This window comes from Bubalus bubalis, chromosome 5, assembly GCF_019923935.1.
Source record: "Bubalus bubalis isolate 160015118507 breed Murrah chromosome 5, NDDB_SH_1, whole genome shotgun sequence".
Classification (NCBI taxonomy): domain Eukaryota; kingdom Metazoa; phylum Chordata; class Mammalia; order Artiodactyla; family Bovidae; genus Bubalus; species Bubalus bubalis.
This window is the reverse complement of record NC_059161.1, coordinates 70,395,504-70,417,580: the sequence shown is the minus strand read 5'-3', so window position 1 is coordinate 70,417,580 and position 22,077 is coordinate 70,395,504. Positions and strand designations below refer to the sequence as shown.

The 22,077-nt window shown below is 37.7% G+C and overlaps 1 long non-coding RNA gene across 1 annotated transcript in view; it reads right to left on the bottom strand.

Moving 5' to 3' along the window:
• LOC123333733 overlaps positions 1-22,077 on the bottom strand; it is a 268,037-nt gene that overhangs the window by 54,555 nt on the left and 191,405 nt on the right. The window lies entirely within an intron of this gene.

Genomic DNA, 22,077 nt, shown 5'->3' with positions numbered 1-22,077 from the left:
GCTACACACCAATCCACTTTGACCATGAATGTGAAAATCCAAATCACAGCAAATAGATTCCAGTTGTACTAGGCAAGATCAATATGCCAATAAATAGATTTTAAAGGAGTTTTGTATTCATAAACATGAAATATATTGACAGGCAAAAAAATGCAAGCCCTAGGACAAATTTCAGAGAAACAGAAATAACCTCTGATAAAGTTCAGCTGCGATTGCTGCTGCTGCTGCTAAGTCGCTTCAGTCATGTCCGACTCTGTGCAACCCCATAGACGGCAGCCCACCAGGGTTCCCCGTCCCTGGGATTCTCCAGGCAAGAACACTGGAGTGGGTTGCCATTTCCTTCTCCAATGCATGAAAGTGAAAAGTGAAAGTGAAGTTGCTCAGTCATGTCCAACTCTAGCGACCCCATGGACTGCAGCCTACCAGGCTCCTCTGTCCATGGGATTTTCCAGGCAAAAGTACTGGAGTGGGGTGCCATTGCCTTCTCTGTCAGCTGTGATTAAAGTACAGTAAATTTATTTAAAGCCCAATACCAGGGAAGCCTTAAATTAATTTATAAATACATGTGTATTTATATATGTGTGTATCTATGTTAAAAGTATAGATTATATATAATCAATCTCTTCTCCTTATAAGTTTAATTCAAATAAAATTAATACAATTCAGCATCAGTAACATTAAACACTTTAATAGTAATAGTATTAATTATTCATGTGTGGATATTTAAATAAAAAATATTTATACAATGCATGTGTATATTATTGTATAACCCTACTTATTTCAATTAAAACTTTTAACAACATAGTAATTGGTTTATGCTTTTGTATTATATTCAGATGACAGAAATCATGAAAATTTACTATGCCAGATGGTTAAAAATTAATATATGAAACTCAGTAGGTTACTTATATACATGTTACAATGAAAACAAAGCACACAAATATACTTAAGAATAAATGTGCAGATATATTCTCTATGAGAAAATTGTTAAAATTTCTATCAAGTATGAAAATATGAAAAAAAAAATCATAGCTTGTCTTAGGAATATCCAATAATGTAAATATGTGCATTTGACTGAAATTGCCACTTAAATTTAAATTTCCACTTAAATTTAAATTTAAAAACCTATAGTTTTTAATTTTGTTTGAATTCTATAACTTGATTCAGAATTTTAAAAGAAGCAACCCTAGACATTCAATACTAGAAAATATATAGAAAGAAAATAGTTACAGTAAAGAGTAGACACTTTCTTTATAAAAAATGCATTATGAAACTGCAGGAAAATAAACTATTTAGTAATGGAATATAAACAGACTAATAAACAGGTTGGTTCAGGTATAGATCAAATTGAATATGCAAATTTATGATATATGAAAGTGGCATTTCTTTTTAGAGACAAATGATGCTTTGAAAATCCATTGAGGGCAGGAGGAGAAGGGGATGACAGAGGATGAGATGGCTGGATGGCATCACTGACTCGATGGACGTGAGTCTGAGTGAACTCCGGGAGTTGGTGATGGACAGGGAGGCCTGGCTTGCTGTGATTCATGGGGTCGCAAAGAGTCGGACATGACTGAGTGACTGAACTGAACTGAACTGAAGAAAGGTAGGAATAAAGGGAGAAGGGAAAGAAAGAGGAAATAATACTTATTAATAATCAGTCCTTGAAACAAATAACTATCAAATACACCAGCATTTAACATACACAGAAAAACTGTGTAGTTACTAGAAAAAAAGCCTAACTTGTTTTGTTTTCTTATTTTTACATGTGTTGGGCAATGTTTTATAGAATATTAAAAAGCCATTAAAAATCACTGATAACTGGAAGTTCAAAATGTCCCCAAACAAAAAAAAAACCAACTGGAAAAATTAATTCCAAGATTATATATATATATATATATATATAAAATCTGTTAGCATCATTTATGAGAAAGAACAATAAGCTAACAAAATGGACAATAGGCATGACATACATAGAAAAATACATAAATGAACAATAAATATATAAAAGGAAATTTAGGTTCATAAAGAAAGAGAAACAGACCAAAATAACAATGGCAAAATGTTTTTCAGCTGTGAGATTAAAGAAGATATTTTATAATGCCTACAACAGAGTCCTCGCTCATTAAATTTTGATGTGATTTTAAAAATTAGTTAAAATTCTTAAATTAGTAAATTTAATAACATCCACCAACATAAAAAATTGGTTAAAAGCAATTCTACTGCCAGACTTCTGGGACATACTAGCAAAAACATTTGAAGATTAGAAATTCATAACTACAGTGTCCTCAAAATGGAAGCTACTTTTTCTTTAGTAGGACACAAAAGAGCCAAGTTACAACCGAGCTGTTAACAGGAAGGAAAATTCAGTCACGCCTGACTACACTCTGTCTCAGCCCACACAGAATGCACAGTCAGTCTTGTGGATGCCAGCTCTGACTCATCACCTTCAGGGACCATGCCTGTCCATTCCCACAGTTCTCTCCAAGTCATGCCTGCTATATACATTCATCTCATTATGCCTGCAGATGGCCTCTCTATATTCCATTTGCTCTGCATCAGAGTGACTTATTTTCTTTTTTTTTTTAATTTTATTTTATTTTTAAACTTTACAAAATTGTATTAGTTTTGCCAAATATCAAAATGAATCTGCCACAGGTATACATGTGTTCCCCATCCTGAACCCTCCTCCCTCCTCCCTCCCCATACCATCTCTCTGGGTCTTTCCAGCGCACTAGCCCCAAGCATCCAGTATCGTGCATCGAACCTGGACTGGCAACTCATTTCATACATGATATTTTACATGTTTCAATGCCATTATCCCAAATCTTCCCACCCTCTCCCTCTCCCATAGAATCCATAAGACTGTTCTATACATCAGTGTCTCTTTTGCTGTCTCGTACACAGAGTTAATGTTACCATCTTTCTAAATTCATATAGAGTGACTTATTTTCAAAGAGAAATCAAATTTCTCAATCAAGCTCTGATCATAACAATGAACTTCATTCTTCTGACTCTGCCCAAGGCCCCACATGACCTGATTTCCACTTCTCTTTCCCACTAAAATTAATATTCTGAATTCTATGAGAACATGACACTTACTTTGTTTCCTGTTTCATACACAATTCCTGACAGAATTGTTGTTCCATAAAAATTTACAGAATTAGTAAACCTTAGTCTCCTCCATGCTATTTTGTGCAAGATACCCTCTTCTTTGGGAAGTCCCCTGGAGGAGGGAATGGCTACTCATTCCAGTATTCTTGCCTGGAGAAACCCATGAACAGAGAAGCCTGGCAGGCTACAGTCCATGGGGTCGCAAGGAGTTGGACACAACTGAGCAATGAACCCTTGATAACTTGATAACAGTTTCCTCTATGCCATTTTGCATAGGATACACTTGTTGACATGTTTCTCAGCCACAGTAATGTAAGTTTCACCTTTGGCATTTGTATTTATTGTGACTTCTGCCTGGAGTGAAACTTGTACCTGTGACTTTTCTTGTACTAAAGGTCTAAGTTTAAATGTGTTTCTTATGAGAGGCTTTCCTTAACAACTCAATTAAAATGACTAGATCACCTTACAAAAATTTACAATATTTACATCATTTGTCAACATTTGAGGTTTTTGCTGGTTTGTGGATTTAGGAGGTTGCCTTTATAGTATGCTGATTTAAGAAAGCTGTGGTACATATATACAATGGAGTATTACTCAGCCATTAAATAGAATACATTTGAATCAGTTCTAATCAGGTGGATGAAACTGGAGCCTATTATACAGAGTGAAGTACGCCAGAAAGAAAAACACCAATACAGTATACTAATGCATATATATGGAATTTAGAAAGAAGGTAACGATAACCCTGTATGCGAGACAGCGAAAGAGACACAGATGTATAGAACAGTCTTCTGGACTCTGTGGGAGAGGGCGAGGGGGGGATGATTTGGGACAATAGCATTGAAACATGAATATTATCATATGTGAAACGAATCGCCAGTCCAGGTTCGATGCATGATACAGGATGCTCGGGGCTGGTGCACTGGGATAACCCAGAGGGATTGGGAGGGAAGTAGGAGAGGGGTTCAGGATGGGGAACACGTGTACACCTGTGGCAAATTCATGTTGATGTATGGCAAAACCAATACAATATTGTAAAGCAATTAGCCTCCAATTAAAATAAATAAATTTATATTTAAATAAATAAACTAAAACTAATAAACTATCCTTTTGAGGTAGCATTTATTAATTCAATCATACACTCATTCATTTGAAGAAGACTATTGAGCAACAACAGCACGATGGTCATTATTCTGATTCTTAGAATAAAGCAGGTCAGAAACAAATGCCTGCTTTCTTGAAGCTTACTTTCTAGAGGGTAAAGACAGGTAAACACATTTTATATAGTTAAATACAATATGTTTTAAATACTAATAAGTATCAAGTTGGCAAAAACAGTGTTAAATAAGGAGTCAGAGTAAGCCTCACTGACAAGACTATATTATATTAATAGTTAAAATCCAAACTATGTCTCAAGAAATTTGGAATTAGACATGTGCATTTTTTGATTCTTCAAAGAGAAGAGCCAGGGTTCAGGGAAGAACAGCCATATTCATATTTCAAAACATCAAATGTAATATACCTCAAGTGTTAAGAAACCAGACAACTAAGAAGTACAATATAATGCACATTTCAATTATTCATAAATTAACCATGTGTTTCTGAAAAGGAGCATACCACAGAAATTTGTAAGAGTCTTAATGGAAATCTAATATTTTCAATGACTCTTGCTTTTTGAAAGACCCTTTATGAAGTTGGGGCTTCTCAAGTGAAGCTAGTAGTGGTAAAGAGCCACCCTGCCAGTGCATGAGACTTAAGAGACACAGGTTCAATCCCTGGCTTGGGAAGATCACCTGAAGGAGGGCACAGCAACCCACTCCAGTATTCTTGCCTGGAGAATCCCATGGACAGAGACGCCTGATAGGCTACAGTCCATAGCGTTGCAGAGTCAGACATGACTGAAGTGACTTAGCACTGCAAGGAAGTGTAACCTAACTGAGCAGGACCCTAAAAGGCCATCCCTGGAAAGACCCCTCCCCTATATCCTGTGCTTTGGCTCCTTTCTAAAGTCCTTTGATGGGCTTCCCTGGTGGCTCAGACAGTAAAGAATCCACCTGCAACACAGAGAATGTAGGTTCAATCCATGGATCAGGAAGATGCACTGGAGAAGGGAATGGCAACCCACTCTGGTATTCTTGCCTGGGAAATCCCATGGACAGAGGAGCCTGGTAGGCTACAGTGCATGTGGTTGCAAAGAGTCAAACATGACTCAGAAATTAACAAAAAGTACTTAGATAACAGTATCTGATACAGATTTCCTGAGTTCTTTTCTGCTTAGTCGCTCAGTCATGTCCAACTCTTTGTATTTGGACTGTAGCCCACCAGGCTCCTCTGTCCATGGGATTTTTCAGATAAGAATACTAGAGTGGATAGTCATTTTTCTCCTTCAAGGGATCTTCCTGACCCAGTGATCAAATCTGTATCTCCTGTGTCTCCTGCATTGAGCCATCAGGGACTAAAACTTCCACCAAATGGAAGACCATAGTTATTTGATGACAATGAGCACATAGTCAGGCATACTTGAGCCTCAGGACTGATGATGTTAACCCCTGTGACACCAAGCTGTTACCTCATCATCAACCAATCAGAATTGTGCAAGAGCTCATCACGTACCCTGAGATGTGTCTCCCTTACCTACTATAAAAATGCTTTCCTGAAACCATTGGGGAGTTCAGGCTTTTTTGAACACTAGCTGGCCTGGACTCCCCACCAGGCTCCTCCGTCCATGGGATTTTCCAGGCAAGAGTACTGGAGTGGGGTGCCATTGCCTTCTCCTTCCTTATATGGCACCTTACAATAAATACTTCACTTTCATTCAACATAACTCAGTGTCAGTATATTGGTTTAATTGTATGTGGATGAGCAGATCCAAGTTTGGTTCAGAAACATAAAGTCACAAAAGAACAAATATGATGAAGTAATTATGATTTATGGTTAAATTATACAGTGTTAATCTTTAATTTTATGATTTCTGGAGTGAAATTGGATTTACCTTCTTGACTCATGAAGGGAAGCATGCTAGATTTTTACAACAATAGCCCCCAGTGAATCACTTCTCTGCAAGGATTCACCAAGCACTTACATAGTCTTTTTCCTTATATTCAAGTTGTGCTTGGTCATGTGATTACTTTGGTCAATGGATCATTAGTAAAGACAATGTAATCAAGAGTTCATGGCTGACTGATGTTGAGGTTTGACAGAAAACAGCAAAATTCAGTAAAGCAATTATCCTTCAATAAAAAATAAATTAATTAAAAAAAAAGAAAATGAGAAACTAGGCCACGTAGCAAATAGCCATCAAGAACTAATGGACATGGGAATGAAGCCTCTTAGGTTATTCATTCTCAGTGGAGCTGTCAAGTGATTACAATCACATAAGTGACTCCAGGTAAGACTAATAGAAAACAACCCAGGAGAGCCCAGCCCAAAACACTGACCTCTAGATTCATGAGTAAGCAAAATGCTTAGGTAAGCCATTAATTTTTCAAGTTGTTTTTCAGCAAACTCATGCAACAGGAGACTGGGAGATGTAAAGACTTGTACATTTTACAGTTTGATTAATCTCTTATATACTCTACAACTGCTTTTATTAAGTTATAATGATACTACAGGTAAGTAGAACCAGCATCATATGCTTTCCAAAAGAAATGCAAAAAGGGAAAATAGTTGTCTAAGGAGGCCTTACAAATAGCTGAGACAAGGGAAAATGGAAGATACACCCATCGGAATGCAAAGTTCCAAAGAATAGCAATGAGAGACAAGAAAGCCTTCCTAAGTGAACAATGCAAAGAAATACAAGAAAAAAATAGAATGGGAAAGACTAGAGATCTCTTCAATAAAATTAAAGATACCAAGGGCATGCAAAAATGGGCACAATAAAGGACATAAACAAAGTGGATCTAACAGAAGAAGAAGATATTAAGAAGAGGTGGCAAGAATACACAGAAGAACTGTACAAAAAGATCTTCATGATCCAGATATCATGATGGTTTGATCACTCTCCTCCAGCCAGTCATTCTGGAATGCAAAGTCAAGTGGTCCTTAGGAAGCAACACTACAAACAAAGCTAGTGGAGGTGATGGAATTCCAGCTGAACTGTTTAAAACCCTAAAAGATGATGCTGTGAAAGTGTTTCACTTAATATGCCAGCAAATTTGAAAATAGCAGTGGCCACAGGACTGACAAAGGTCAGTTTTCCTTTCCAATCCCAAAGAAGGGCAATGCCAAAGAATGTTCAAATTACCACATAACTGCACTCATTTCACACAGTAGCAAAGTAATGCTCAAAATTCTCCAAGCTAGGATGCAACAGTACATGAAGTGAGAACGTTCATGTGTCAAGCTGGGTTTAGAAAAGGCAGAGGAACCAGAGATCAAATTGCCAACATCTGTTGGAGCATAGGAAAAGCAAGGGAATTCCAGGAAAACATCTACTTCTGCTTTCCTAACTACTCTAAATCCTTTGACTGTGTGGATCACAATAAACTGTGGAAAATTCTGAAAGAGATGGGAATACCAGACCACCTTACTTGCCTTCTGTGAAACCTGTATGCACATCAAGAAGCAACAGCTAAAACCAGACATGGAACAACCAAATGATTCAAAATTGGGAAAGGAGTACTTCAAGGCTGTATATTATCACCCTGCTTATTTAACTTATGTGCAGAGTATATCATGAGAAATGCCAGGCTGGATGAAGCATAAACTAGAATAAAGTTTGCTGGCAGCAACATTAATAACCTCAGATACACACATGAAACTACCCTTAAGGCAGGAAGTGAAGAGGAACTAAAGAGCTTCTTGATGAAGGTGAAAGAGGAGAGTTAAAAAGCTGGCTTAAAACTCAACATTCAAAAAACTAAGGTCATGGCACTTGGTTCCATCACTTCATAGCAAATAGATGGGGAAACAATATAAACAGTGACAGACTTTATTTTTGGTCTCCAAAATCACTGCAGATGATGACTGCAGCCATGAAATTAAAAGAGGCTTGCTCCTTGGAAGAAAAGCTATGATAAATCTAGACACTGTGTCAAAAAGCAGAGGCATCACTTTGCCAACAAAGGTCTGAATAGTCAAAGATATGGTTTTTCCAATAGTCATGTATAGATGTGAGAGTTAGACCATGAAGAAGCCTGAGCACTGAGGAACTGATGCTTTAAAACTGTGGTGTTTGAGAAGACTCTTGAGAGTCCCTTGAACTGCAAGAATATCAAACCAGTGAATCTTAAAGGAAATCAACTCTGAATATTCATTAGAAGGACTGATGCTGAAGCTCTAATACTTTGGCCATCTGATGCAAGTGCCGATTTGTTAGAAAAGACCCTGATGATGGGAAAGATTGAAGGCAGGAGGAGAAGGGGACAACAGAGAATGAGATAATTGGATGGCATCACCGACGCAATGGACATGAGTTTGAGCAAGCTCTGGGAGATGGTGAAGGACAGGGAACCTTGGCATGCTGCAGTTCATGAGGTCACAGAATCAGTCACAACTGAGTGACTGAGAAAAATTAAAACTTCTTATTCAATGTATGGCCCAAAATGTCAACTTTCTAAAGGAGGGTCTTCATGCCAAAATTTCCTCCTGAACTCTAAAATAATGTCAGTTCCATCATCACAAGCTAGATTTTAAAAAATTATGTTCATTTATTTTAACAAAAAAGTAAGAAAAACAATTTAGGTGGTATAAAGTGAAATGTTGAAGATCCTCAAATGAGCTTCACATTTCCTAGCAATGTGAACTTTGACTTATCTTCCAAAATGGTAAATGCCATAACTTGTCATTCTCCCTTAAATTCTTTCTAAAAGTGCATAGAAAGTGTACTCTTGCAGCAAAACCTTTCAATTCTCAAATACAAGAAGGAAATGAACAAGATTCACAACAAATTAAATTCTTCCCTGCTTCTTTCCCCAGTGACAACCTCAATTTTCCTACGCTCTTGAGACAGAGAAACTCTAATCTAACTGCCAGGTGTTTGGATTTTATTAAAACCCTCATTTGAACTATTTTTTTCCTCTCATTTAAATTTCTGGATGTTCCAGATTCATACTTCTATATCCCCTCAAATTGGGTGATGAGATTTTATGGTGGTAGTGGGAATTTTCCTGGCTCATTATTACTGGGCTTTAATTCAAATCGTCAATTGTGCTTATGTTTCCTCAAGAGTTAATTGTATTGTTGTCTCCTTTTGGGGAACTAATTCTGAAAAACCTATTCATGAATCTCATTGTTTTGACTAAAAAAAAAAAAAAAAAGAAACTAGGTAAGTAGTTGTTAATGCCATCCATAAGGATGGGTAAATTGATATAGTTTCTTCTCAGCAATTGACACACAAAACGTGGTACTTGGACCAGGGGCATCGGTTTTAGAGCTTCTCAGACAGAAATCTAGATGCCCTAATCTGAAATCTATATTTTAAGATCACCAGGTTATTCTATGCACATTAGAATTTGAGAAGCAAAGTTATAATATATGCCTTTCATCATTACCATAAAAGCTATTTTTCTAAAAACTCACTAAAGTGGTATCTATATATTTGCATTATTTAGGGTAGATGCTAAGCATATATTTTGGAAAAAGTCCCTCAAAAATAAGATGGCTTAAAGTAGATAAAGTTCACTTTTTACGTAATAGTCATTAGGTGAGTGGTCAGGAGTGATTTCTGCCATTTCTGTGATTTGTGAGAGCCATTTCTGCCATATTGAACTTGCAATTCAGGAGTTAAGTGCTGATGACCTGGACAAGATGACTATAGAGAGATCCCACAAAGTGGTCACAACCTAGATATATTTGGAAGGACTTAGAGATACCATTGCCTGGAGAACTAGATACATGTGTAAGAGAAAGAAAAAATAGTCAAAGAATATTGAAAAACGAGAGGAATGAAGTTTCCATTTATGAAATAGAAAAAAAATTTGAAATGGAAAGTTATTTTGGGGTGAGGTGAATAAGTCAAAACTTGTGTTTGGAGGTTAGGTTTAAGATGCTTATTAAGCACTCAAGTGGAGATGTCGTGCAAGATACATGCATCTGAAGTTCAAGACGCAAGTGCAAGTTGCAGGTATACACTGGTATTTCTTCAAGACATAGTTTTTCAATCCAAGAAATGGGATTAAACCACCAAGGATGTGAATATAGATAAAGAACAGAAGAGTCAAACACTGGGTGCTGAGTCACTCCAACACTGAGAAATCAGAGAGATGAGCTAATAAAAAGACTGATGGCGAGAAGATACTGCTGTGGGAGAGACTGAAGTGTGGTGAAGTCCAAGGTTTTAAGTAGGGAAGAGTGATCAAGCTCCTATGGCTATTCTGCTTCTAAAATAACCTGTCTAAGGCAGAATATGTAATGTTGATAATACAAAATGTAGATGAGAAGCGATTCAAAGAAAGGTATGTAAAGTATAATATCAGTAAACTAGAAGCACAGAATCAAATGTCAGGGGCTGAGCTGTGGCCTCTTTGTCAGTGATCGTATGTGTCTGATATCAATAGAATCAAACACCAATACTTGCAGATTTCAGAAGGAAAATAACATGATCTCTGACCTCAAATAGTTTCTACAATTTTTCAAATGCAGTATCGTTCAAATAAGAAAAATAATCAGGAATGTGTGGGTAAGAACAGGAATGTTAAAAAAAATATGAATACATTTAGAAGAATTCCAGATAACAATCATTTTATCAACTAAATGATATGTACAAAGTAGAAGACACAAAGTATAATACACAGAATAAAAAGTCAAAAGTAAAGAACTATATAATAAATGAAGTTAATGAATAGAATAAGAATAAGAAACTGAATGATAATAAAACACAAGGTAAATTGTGGGAGTGGGTCTGGTAAGACCTTTACAACCTTGAGACATTCTTTTGATTCTGTAATAAACAATTGAAAAAGTATATAGCACCCTTGCTGAGACTAGCGAGGGGGGAACCCTCTGTCCCCCTTCTGATGTCTATGTCAGAAGCTTTCTCTGCCCTTTTTCACTGTAACAAAACATCTGCCACACAAAAGCTCTGAGTAATCAAGCCTGGTCCCTGATCCCAAGGCTAAATCTTCTTCGGAGATCATGAATCCATAAGCTATCAATAGTGAGAGTAAAATTCATCTACAAATCAGTTGGACATTATCTACCACAAATCTCATAGGATAGTCCTAAGATTTCTGGAGGGTTCCTAAGAGCTCTCTTAAAGGTCTGTAAGGTGAAAAATGTTTACACAAAGCTAAGACATGATTTTCTGCTTCACTCTATATGAAGTGAAGTGAAGTTGCTCAGTCATGTCCGACTCTTTGCGACCCCATGGACTGTAGCCTACCAGGCTTCTTAGACCATGGGATTTTCCAGGCAAGAGTACTGGAGTGGGTTGCCATTTCCTTCTTCAGGGGATCTTCCCCACCCAGGGATTGAACCTGGGTATCCCGCATTGTAGGCAGACGCTTTACCCTCTGAGCCACCAGAGAAGCCCTATATACTCTATACACTATATACTCTATATACTCAGGGGTAAATAGTGCTCCATGATGTGTAGAATTTCAACAGACAGAATGTATCAATAGAAGCAGATATGGGAGTCACCTGTCTTTATCAGACCTAAGAGCAAGGACATTAATGAGATTTGCAAAAATGCAAAAATCAATGTCATTTGCTCAGTATTTAATTTCTTTGGAAAATATATACATTTTTTTCACAAAAAAAATATATTATTTGTGCTTCCCGGGAGGCTCTGTGGTAAAGAATCTGCCAGCAGTGCAGGAGACATGGGTAATCCCTGGGTTAGGAAGATCCCCTGGAGGAGAGAATGGCAACACACTCCAATATTCTTGCCTGAAAAATCCCACAGACAGAGGAGCCTGGCTGGCTACAACCCATAGGGTCACAAAAGAGTTAGACACAACTTAGCAAATAAATGATAATGAGATTAGTGTTATTGCTTTTAAGGGAATAAATATGGCTCAGATGGTAAAGAATCTGCCTGTAGTGCAAGAGACTCTGGTTCCATTTCTGGGTCAGGAAGATCTCCTGGAGAAGGGGATAGCTACCTACTCCAGTATTCTTGCCTGGAGAATCCCACAGACAAGGGAGCTTGGTGGGCTATAGTCCACGTGGTCATAGAGAGTCAGACACAACTGAGTGACTTTAACTTTCATTTTATTTTTCTTTTATAAAGTTTAATGTTATTGCTTTTAAGAGAATGTATACACTATAATATACATATTCTCATTTTAATTTATAATATAGTAACTACCAAGATCAAATTTAATATGAAAAACAATAGAATTAATTCAAATAAATAAAAGGTCTTCAGTTTCTCAATAATTCTTAAGAATGAAATGGAGTTCTGAGATGGAAAATATAATAGCTGCTGAACTATTAATACCAAAATTGAACTACATAACAGCAACGCATATGCAACAAGAGACATTTCTGCAGTGACCAAATATGGATGTAGGCTACTTTCTATGAGAAATGAATGATTGGCTAAAGTGTACTGGCACAAAGACAGAAATATAGATCAATGGAACAAAATAGAAAGCCCAGAGATAAATCCACGAACATATGGACACCTTATCTTCGACAAAGGAGGCAAGAATATACAATGGATTAAAGACAATCTCTTTAACAAGTGGTGCTGGGAACTCTGGTCAACCACTTGTAAAAGAATGAAACTAGAACACTTTCTAACACCATACACAAAAATAAACTCAAAATGGATTAAAGATCTAAACGTAAGACCAGAAACTATAAAACTCCTAGAGGAGAACATAGGCAAAACACTCTCTGACATACATCACAGCAGGATCCTCTATGACCCACCTCCCAGAATATTGGAAATAAAAGCAAAAATAAACAAATGGGACCTAATTAACCTTAAAAGCTTCTGCACATCAAAGGAAACTATTAGCAAGGTGAAAAGACAGCCTTCAGAATGGGAGAAGATAATAGCAAATGAAGCAACTGACAAACAACTAATCTCCAGAATATACAAGCAACTCCTACAGCTCAACTCCAGAAAAATAAATGACCCAATCAAAAAATGGGCCAAAGAACTAAATAGACATTTCTCCAAAGAAGACATACAGATGGCTAACAAACACATGAAAAGATGCTCAGCATCACTCATTATCAGAGAAATGCAAATCAAAACCACTATGAGGTACCATTTCACACCAGTCAGAATGGCTGCGATCCAAAAGTCTACAAGTAATAAATGCTGGAGAGGGTGTGGAGAAAAGGGAACCCTCTTACACTGTTGGTGGGAATGCAAACTAGTACAGCCACTATGGAGAACAGTGTGGAGATTCCTTAAAAAACTGGAAATAGACATGCCTTATGATCCAGCAATCCCACTGCTGGGCATACACACTGAGAAAACCAGAAGGGAAAGAGACACGAGTACCCCAATGTTCATCGCAGCACTGTTTATAATAGCCAGGACATGGAAGCAACCTAGATGTCCATCAGCAGATGAATGGATAAGAAAGCTGTGGTACATATACACAATGGAGTATTATTCAGCCATTAAAAAGAATACATTTGAATCAGTTCTAATGAGGTGGATGAAACTGGAGCCTATTATACAGAGTGAAGTAAGCCAGAAAGAAAAACACCAATACAGTATACTAACGCATATATATGGAATTTAGAAAGATGGTAACAACAACCCTGTGTACGAGACAGCAAAAGAGACACAGATGTATAGAAGTCTTATGGACTCTGTGGGAGAGGGAGAGGGTGGGAAGATTTGGGAGAATGGCATTGAAACATGTAAAATATCATGTATGAAATGAGTTGCCAGTCCAGGTTCGATGCACGATACTGGATGCTTGGGGCTGGTGCACTGGGACGACCCAGAGGGATGGAATGGGGAGGGAGGAGGGAGGAGGGTTCAGGATGGGGAACACATGTAAACCTGTGGCGGATTCATTTTGATATTTGGCAAATCTAATACAGTTATGTAAAGTTTAAAAATAAAATAAAATTAAAAAAAAAAAAAAAAACATGGGGCTAGTTAGATAAACTACTGTACATTCATATGAGGAGCATAGTCATGAACATGGATAAGGATTTTGAAAAAAAAAAAAAAACTGTGATGATATAGGAGATGCTTATTAACACTGCCACATGAAAAACTAATACAAAACTCTCAATTCAATATAAAACAAATTTTATACAAGCACAAAATATGTATATGACATATATATGCAAATAAAAAGGAAGAAATATGTGTAAAAAAAAAATAAATAAAAAAAAAAAATAATAAAGTGTGCTACATTAACGAAGTACTATGAAAATCAACATATTATAGATATAGACAATATAGGTGAATTACACAAAAAAATTTGAAAACTACAGACAACATAATATTTACCCTACATTCCCATTTATATATGATTCAAAATTATTCAAAACTAAATGACACTATTTAGGAATTCATACTTAAATTAAAAACAAAAACAAAAAAAACTATAAAGGATTGGCACACAGAAAAAAAAAAAAAAAGCCTGGTAGTGTACTATGTGGGATAGGAATAAGAAGAGATGAGTAATTGGACTGTGAGGAGCTTGTAATTTTCCATTTACTGATGTGGGTGGCCAACACAGATGTTTTCTTTCTTACAAAATTCACATTGCTGTACAGTTAAAATAGTACTGGGAGCTTATCCTAATTTAAAATGGCAAAGTTGAAAGTTAAAAAAAAAAAATAACAATTTGGAAAGAAACAAAAAGTTCTCTGTTAAGTCTCAAAAACAAAACACCTTTCAGGGCTTTGTTCTGATGCTTAGAAATTTGAAATATATGATGTGACATGTCATAATATTAGCAAGAAATGCTTTAAGAGTGAGAATAGTAGGAAGAGTGGAAAACGTTAGAAGTACTTTTTATTTTCCAGCTGATCTATCAGAAAAAACTTTCTAACCTTAGGACTATAGTATTTATACGAAAAAAAAAATCTTCAACATTTCAGCAAACGCAAATATTTCCTCTCATAAAGACTCTCCAAGCCAATGAATAGATCAGAGTGTGGACTTTTAAGTCTCCACAAATCACATAATTTATCAATGAAATGTGTTAATATGTAGACCTTGAAAGTGAGTGTTCGTTGCTCACTCACATCCTACTCTTTGCCACCCCATGGACTATAGCCTGCCAGGCTCCTCTTTCCTTGGGATTTCACAGGCAATAAAATGGGAGACGGTTGCCATAATGGCAGTAAGATCAGATGAGATCAGTCACTCAGTCGTGTCCAACTCTTTGCGACCCCATGAATCGCAGCACGACAGGCCTCCCTGTCCATCACCAACTCCCGGAGTTCACTCAGACTCACGTCCATCGACTCAGTGATGCCATCCAACCATCTCATCCTCTGTTGCCCCTTCTCCTCCTGCCCCCAATCCCTCCCAGCATCAGAGTCTTCTCCAATGAGTCAACTCTTCGCATGAGGTGGCCAAAGTACTGGAGTTTCAGCTTTAGTATCATTCCTTCCAAAGAAATCCCAGGGCCAATCTCCTTCAGAATGCACTGGTTGGATCTCCTTGCAGTCCAAGGGACTCTCAAGAGTCTTCTCCAACACCACAGTTCAAAAGCATCAATTCTTCGGCGCTCAGCCTTCTTCACAGTCCAACTCTCACATCCATACATGACCACTGGAAAAACCATAGCCTTGACTAGACTATGTTGGCTAGAACCTTTGCTGGCAAAGTAATGTCTCTGTTTTTGAATATGCTATCTAGGTTGGTCATAACTTTCCTTCCAAGGAGTAAGCGTCTTTTAATTTCATGGCTGCAGTCACAATCTGTAGTGATTTTGGAGCCCAGAAAAATAAAGTCTGACACTGTTTCCACTGTTTCCCCCATCTATTTCCCATGACGTGGTGGGACCGGATGCCATGATCTTCGTTTTCTGAATGTTGAGCTTTAAGCCAACTGTTTCACTCTCCTCTTTCACTTTCATCAAGAGGCTCCTGAGTTCCTTTCACTTTCTGCCATAAGGGTGGTGTCATCTGCATATCTGAGGTGATTGATATTTCTCCTGGCAATCTTGATTCCAGCTTGTGTTTCTTCCAGCCCAGCATTTCTCATGATGTACTCTGCATGTAAGTTAAATAAGCAGGGTGACAATATAAAGCCTTGATGTACTCCTTTCCTTATTTGAAACCAGTCTGTTGTTCCATGTCCAGTTCTGACTGTTGCTTCATGACTTGAATACAGATTTCTCAGGGGACAGGTAAGGTGGTCTGGCATTCCCATCTCTTTCAGAATTTTCCACAGTTTATTGTGATCCACACAGTCAAAGGCTTTGGCATAGTCAATAAAGCAGAAATAGATGTTTTTCTGGAACTCTCTTTCTTTTTCCATGATCCAGTGGATGTTGGCAATTTGATCTCTGGTTCCTCTGCCTTTTCTAAAACCAGCTTGAACATCAGGAAGTTTACGGTTCACATATTGCTGAAGCCTGGCTTGGAGAATTTGAGCATTACTTTACTAGTGTGTGAGATGAGTGCAATTGTGCGGTAGTTTGAGCATTCTTTGGCATTGCCTTTCTTTGGGATTGGAATGAAAACTGACCTTTTCCAGTCCTGTGGCCACTGCTGAGTTTTCCAAATTTGCTGGCATATTGAGTGAAACACTTTCACAGCATCATCTTTCAGGATTTGGAATAGCTCAACTGGAATTCCATCACCTCTACTAGCTTTGTTCATAATGATGCTTTCTAAGGCCCACTGGACTTCACATTCCAGGATGTCTGGCTCTAGGTCAGTGATCACACCATTGTGATTATCTGGGTCTTGAAGATCTTTTTTGTACAGTTCTTCTGTGTATTCTTGCCATCTTTTCTTAATATCTTCTGCTTCTGTTAGGTCCATACCATTTCTGTCCTTTATCGAGCCCATCTTTGCATGAAATGTTCCTTTGGTATCTCTGATTTTCTTGAACAGATCCCTAGTCTTTCCCATTCTGTTATTTTCCTCTATTTCTTTGCATTGATCGCTGAAGAAGGCTTTCTTATCTGTTCTTGCTATTCTTTGGAACTCTGCATTCAGATGTTTATATCTTTCCTTTGCTCCTTTGCTTTTCGCTTCTCTTCTTTTCACAGCTATTTGTAAGGCCTCCCCAGACAGCCATTTCGCTTTTTTGCATTTCTTTTCTATGGGAATGGTCTTGATCCCTGTCTCCTGCACAATGTCACGAACCTCATTCCATAGTTCATCAGGCACTCTATCAGATCTAGGCCCTTAAATCTATTTCTCACTTCCACTGTATAATCATAAGGGATTTGATTTAGGTCATACCTGAATGATCTAGTGGTTTTCCCTCCTTTCTTCAATTTAAGTCTGAATTTGGCAATAAGGAGTTCATGGTCTGAGCCACAGTCAGCTCCTGGTCTTGTTTTTGCTGACTGTATAGAGCTTCTCCATCTTTGGCTGCAAAAAATATAATCAATCTGATTTCAGTGTTGACCATCTGGTGATGTCCATGTATAGAGTCTTCTCTTGTGTTGTTGGAAGAGGGTATTTTTTATGACCAGTGCATTTTCTTGGCAAAACTCTATCAGTCTTTGCCCTTCTTCATTCTGTATTCTTAGGCCAAATTTGCCTGTTACTCCAGGTGTTTCTTGACTTCCTACTTTTGCATTCCAGTCCCCTATAATGAAAAGGACATCTTTTTTGGGTGTTAGTTCTAAAAGGTCTTGGAGGTCTTCATAGAACCGTTCAACTTCAGCTTCTTCAGCATTACTGGTTGGGGCATAGACTTGGATTACTGTGATATTGAATGGTTTGCCTTGGAAATGAACAGAGATCATTCTGTCATTTTTGAGATTGCATCCAAGTACTGCATTTCGGACACTCTTGTTGACCATGATGGCCACTCCATTTCTTCTGAGGGATTCCTGCCCACAGTAGTAGATATAATGGTCATCTGAGTTAAATTCACCCATTCCAGTCCATTTCAGTTCGCTGATTCCTAGAATGTCGACATTCACTCTTAATGTCAGTACTTATATACAAATCTAAGATGTCAAAAATACTATTCATCAAAACATTCTAAAACATACAAATATGTTCCATATGTTTAGATGAGAAATAAAAAAAGAACTGCTTTACTTATTTAACTTTCTTCTTAATAAAGACATTTTTATTAAATCATATCTTATTGTTCCCAGTGGTGACGCATTTATTATGATTATATTTATTTTACAGAAAAATAAATAAGTCAAAGGCATTAGAATGAAATATGCTGTGAGGATAAAAATAACACTTGTGTGGCAAAGGATGCTTTTTGAGATTTCAAGGAAACATTTAGGTTTTGAAAGAAGCAATATTCCAAATGATTCGAGATCATAAAAGACACTAGATAGTCTATCTCATTTTCATTTACTTTACCCAGAGTAGGCAAATATATACATACAAATATATACCAGTCTTTGTGTTATTATAGACTTCCCCAGTGGCTCAGCAATAAAGAATCTGCCTGTCGATGCAGGAGACGTTGGTTCAGTCTCTGGGTTGGGAAGATCCCCTGGAGGAGAAAAATGCCAAGCATCTCCAGTATTCTTGCCTGAAAAATCCCATGGATGGAGGAACTTGACAGGTTACAGTCCTTGGGGGTCTCATAGAGTTAGATGTGACTTAGCAACTGAACATGGACATATGCACGTACCCTCTTGATCAACAGATTTGCTCTACCAAGGTCAGCCTTTCCTCTTCTAAAGAACTATTTTTAGCAGTTTATATAACAAGTCCTAAAGTTCCATTTGTGCATAGCTGGTCAATGTTAACTAACTTCTTAATTCCTACTTCTGAGAATCTGTCATAAAGCCTTCTTACAATTATTCAAGTGATCAATTTTACCATAGAAAAAGTTGGATCATAGAAAAAGCAAGGGAATTAAAAAAAAAAAAATCTACTTCTGCTTCACTGACTATACTAAAGCCTTTGACTGTATGGATTGCAATAAACTGTGGGACATTCTTAAAGAGATGGGAACACCAGAACACCTTACCTGTTTCCTGACAAACCCATATGTAGGACAAGAAGCAAAAGTTAGAACTAGACATGGAACAATTGACTGATTCGAAATTGAGAAAGGAGTACGTCAAGGCTATATTTAGTCACCCTGTTTATTTAACTTATATGCAGAGTACATCATGTGAAATGCTGGGCTGGATCACTCACAAACCAGAATTAAGATTACTGAGAGAAATATCAATAACCTCAGATATGCAGATAATACTATCCTAATGGCAGTAAGCAAAGAGGAACTAAAGAGCCACTTAATGAAGGTGAAAGAGGAGAGTGAAAGAGCTAGCTTAAAACTCAACATTTGAAACGAAAATCATGGTGTCTGATCCTATCTCCTCATGGCAAATAGATGGGGAAAAAGTGGAAATAGTGACAGATTTTATTTTCTTGGCCTCCAAAATTACTGAAGATGGTGACTGCAGCCATGAAAGTAAAATATGCTTGCTCCTTGGAAGAAAAGCTATGAGAAACCTGGACAGTGTATTAAAAAGCAGAGACATCACTTCACCAACAAAGGTCCCTATAATCAAAGTTATAATTTTCCCAGTAGCTATGTCCAGATGTGAGAGGTGGACCATAAAGAAGGATGAGCAGTGAAGAATTGATGTTTTTGAACTGTGGTGTTGGAGAAGACTCTTGAGAGTCCCATAGACATCAAGGAGATCAAACCATTCAATCCAAAAGGAAATCAACCCTGAACACTCATTGGAAGGACTGATGCTGAAGCTGAAGCTCCAATACTTTGGCCACCTGAGGACTGACTCATTGGAAAAGACCCTGATGCTGGGAAAGATTGCTGAACAGGTTTTGGAAGCAAAATCTCTCCCCCAGGGAACCAGTGCTCCGTTAGCGGAGCTTGTGGCTCTGACCCGAGCTCTAGAGTTAAACAAAGGGCAGCGGATGGGCCTGATAATCTGTGTGAGTCTACTTCTGCTGACTCCAAAAATCCTGAGTCTGCCATTTGATCCTCAAGACCATGCCTTCCTGTCCTGGGCTCACTCCTATGCTGCATTCCACAATTTGTCTAACTGCTGGGTCTGTGGAGCACTCCCCTCTTCGTCAGTGGAAGGCTTCCCATGGTGGACATCTCCACTTCAAGGAAAAGACTTTCTCCAAGTCTGTGAATACCTTCGACAACAATCACATGCGATGCCTCTTCTTCATCTGATGACATCTACCAACCCTAAAATGGACTGGTGCAACACGTTGCACTTTAACTATGGACATAATGTGACTTTTAATTTTGATTCTGATTGTTTTGTTTTTGCTGTTTGCTCCCTACATCTGTAACTGTATAACTGGGTTTGTTTCTAGCCGCTTGAAAGCTTTTAAGTTACAAATGGTGGCTCAAACTCCTGCTATTGCTGTAGCTTCCTCCAGCTACTATTTGGGGCCCCTAGATCAGATATCCTCAATATGAGGATTAGGAGAATATGTTGCCTCACCAATTTAGGGACAATGCCCCTTGTCAGCTCGGAAGTAGTTATGGAACGAGAACGATGCCCCTTTTCCCTAGGCAACATAATTCTCCTAAAAGAAAAGGGGGGAATGAGAGAGTCAGTTCCTAGACAAGTTGATAGGGAGTCTAGGGGTTCCCAAGGAGAAAGGGGTCTGGAATTCTCAAGGAGGAAGAAAGGACAAACTTTTTTTCTTTCTCCACATTCCTTAAGGTTATATAACAGTAATGTATCCTGCCTAAGGACAGTCTTTGGATTCACCCTTCTGTTATCTTAAAATGTTAATTATGGGAGTAGACCTGGTCTTTACAAGGATGTATTTTGCCTAAGGACAGTATTATCTTAAAATGTAAATTATGGGAGTAGGTCTGATGAGGTCTTTACACCTTTAAGATATTCTTTGGATTATATAACTTCATTGTTAACACTAGCAAGCGGGTACTCCTTCTGCCCCCTTCTGATGCCTATGTCAGAAGCTTTCTCTATCTCCTTTATACTTTAATAAAACTTTATTACACACACTTTATTACACACAGAAAAAGAAAGATTGAGGGCAAAAGGAGAAAAGGGCGACAGAGGTTGGATGGCATCACTGACTCAATGGACATGAGTTTGAGCAAACTCCTGGAGATAGCAAAGGACAGGGGAGTCCTAGTGTGCAGCTCTGCAGTTGCAAAGAGTTGGATACAACTTAGTGACTGAGCAACATTAATCAATAGAAAAATATTATTTATTTAAATCTAACTTACCTAAGAAGTCCATCCACATAAGAATTAAGCACTTCACATAAAACACATACATATGCACAACATCAAGTCTTTAAAAGCAGACCTTATTTAAGCCCTTATTCAGTTAGTGAAACCACATCTACAGCTGAAATTTCTTTTTTTTTAACCTTTAAATTTATTTATTTTAATTGGAGGCTAATTACTTTAAAATATTGTATTTGTTTTGCCATACATCAGCATGAATCCACCATGAGTATACACATGTTCCCCATCCTGAAACCCCCTCCCAGATTCCTCCCCATGCCATCCCTCTGGGTCATCCCAGTGCACCAGCCCCGAGCATCCTGTATCCTGCATCGAACCTGGACTGGTGATTCATTTCATATATGATATTATACATGTTTCAATGCCATTCTCCCAAATCATCCCACCCTCTTCCTCTCCTACAGAGTCCAAAAGACTGTTCTATACATCTGTGTCTCTTTTGCTGTCTTGCATACTAGGTTATCATTACTATCTTTCTAAATTCCATATATATGCGTTAGTATACTGTATTGGTGTTTTTCTTTCTGGCTTACTTCACTCTGTATAATAGGCTCCAGTTTCATCCACCTCATTAGAACTGATTCAAATGTATTCTTTTAAATGGCTGAGTAATACTCCATTGTGTATATGTACCACTGCTTTCTTATCCATTCATCTGCTGATGGACATCTAGGTTGCTTCCATGTCCTGGCTATTATAAACAGTGC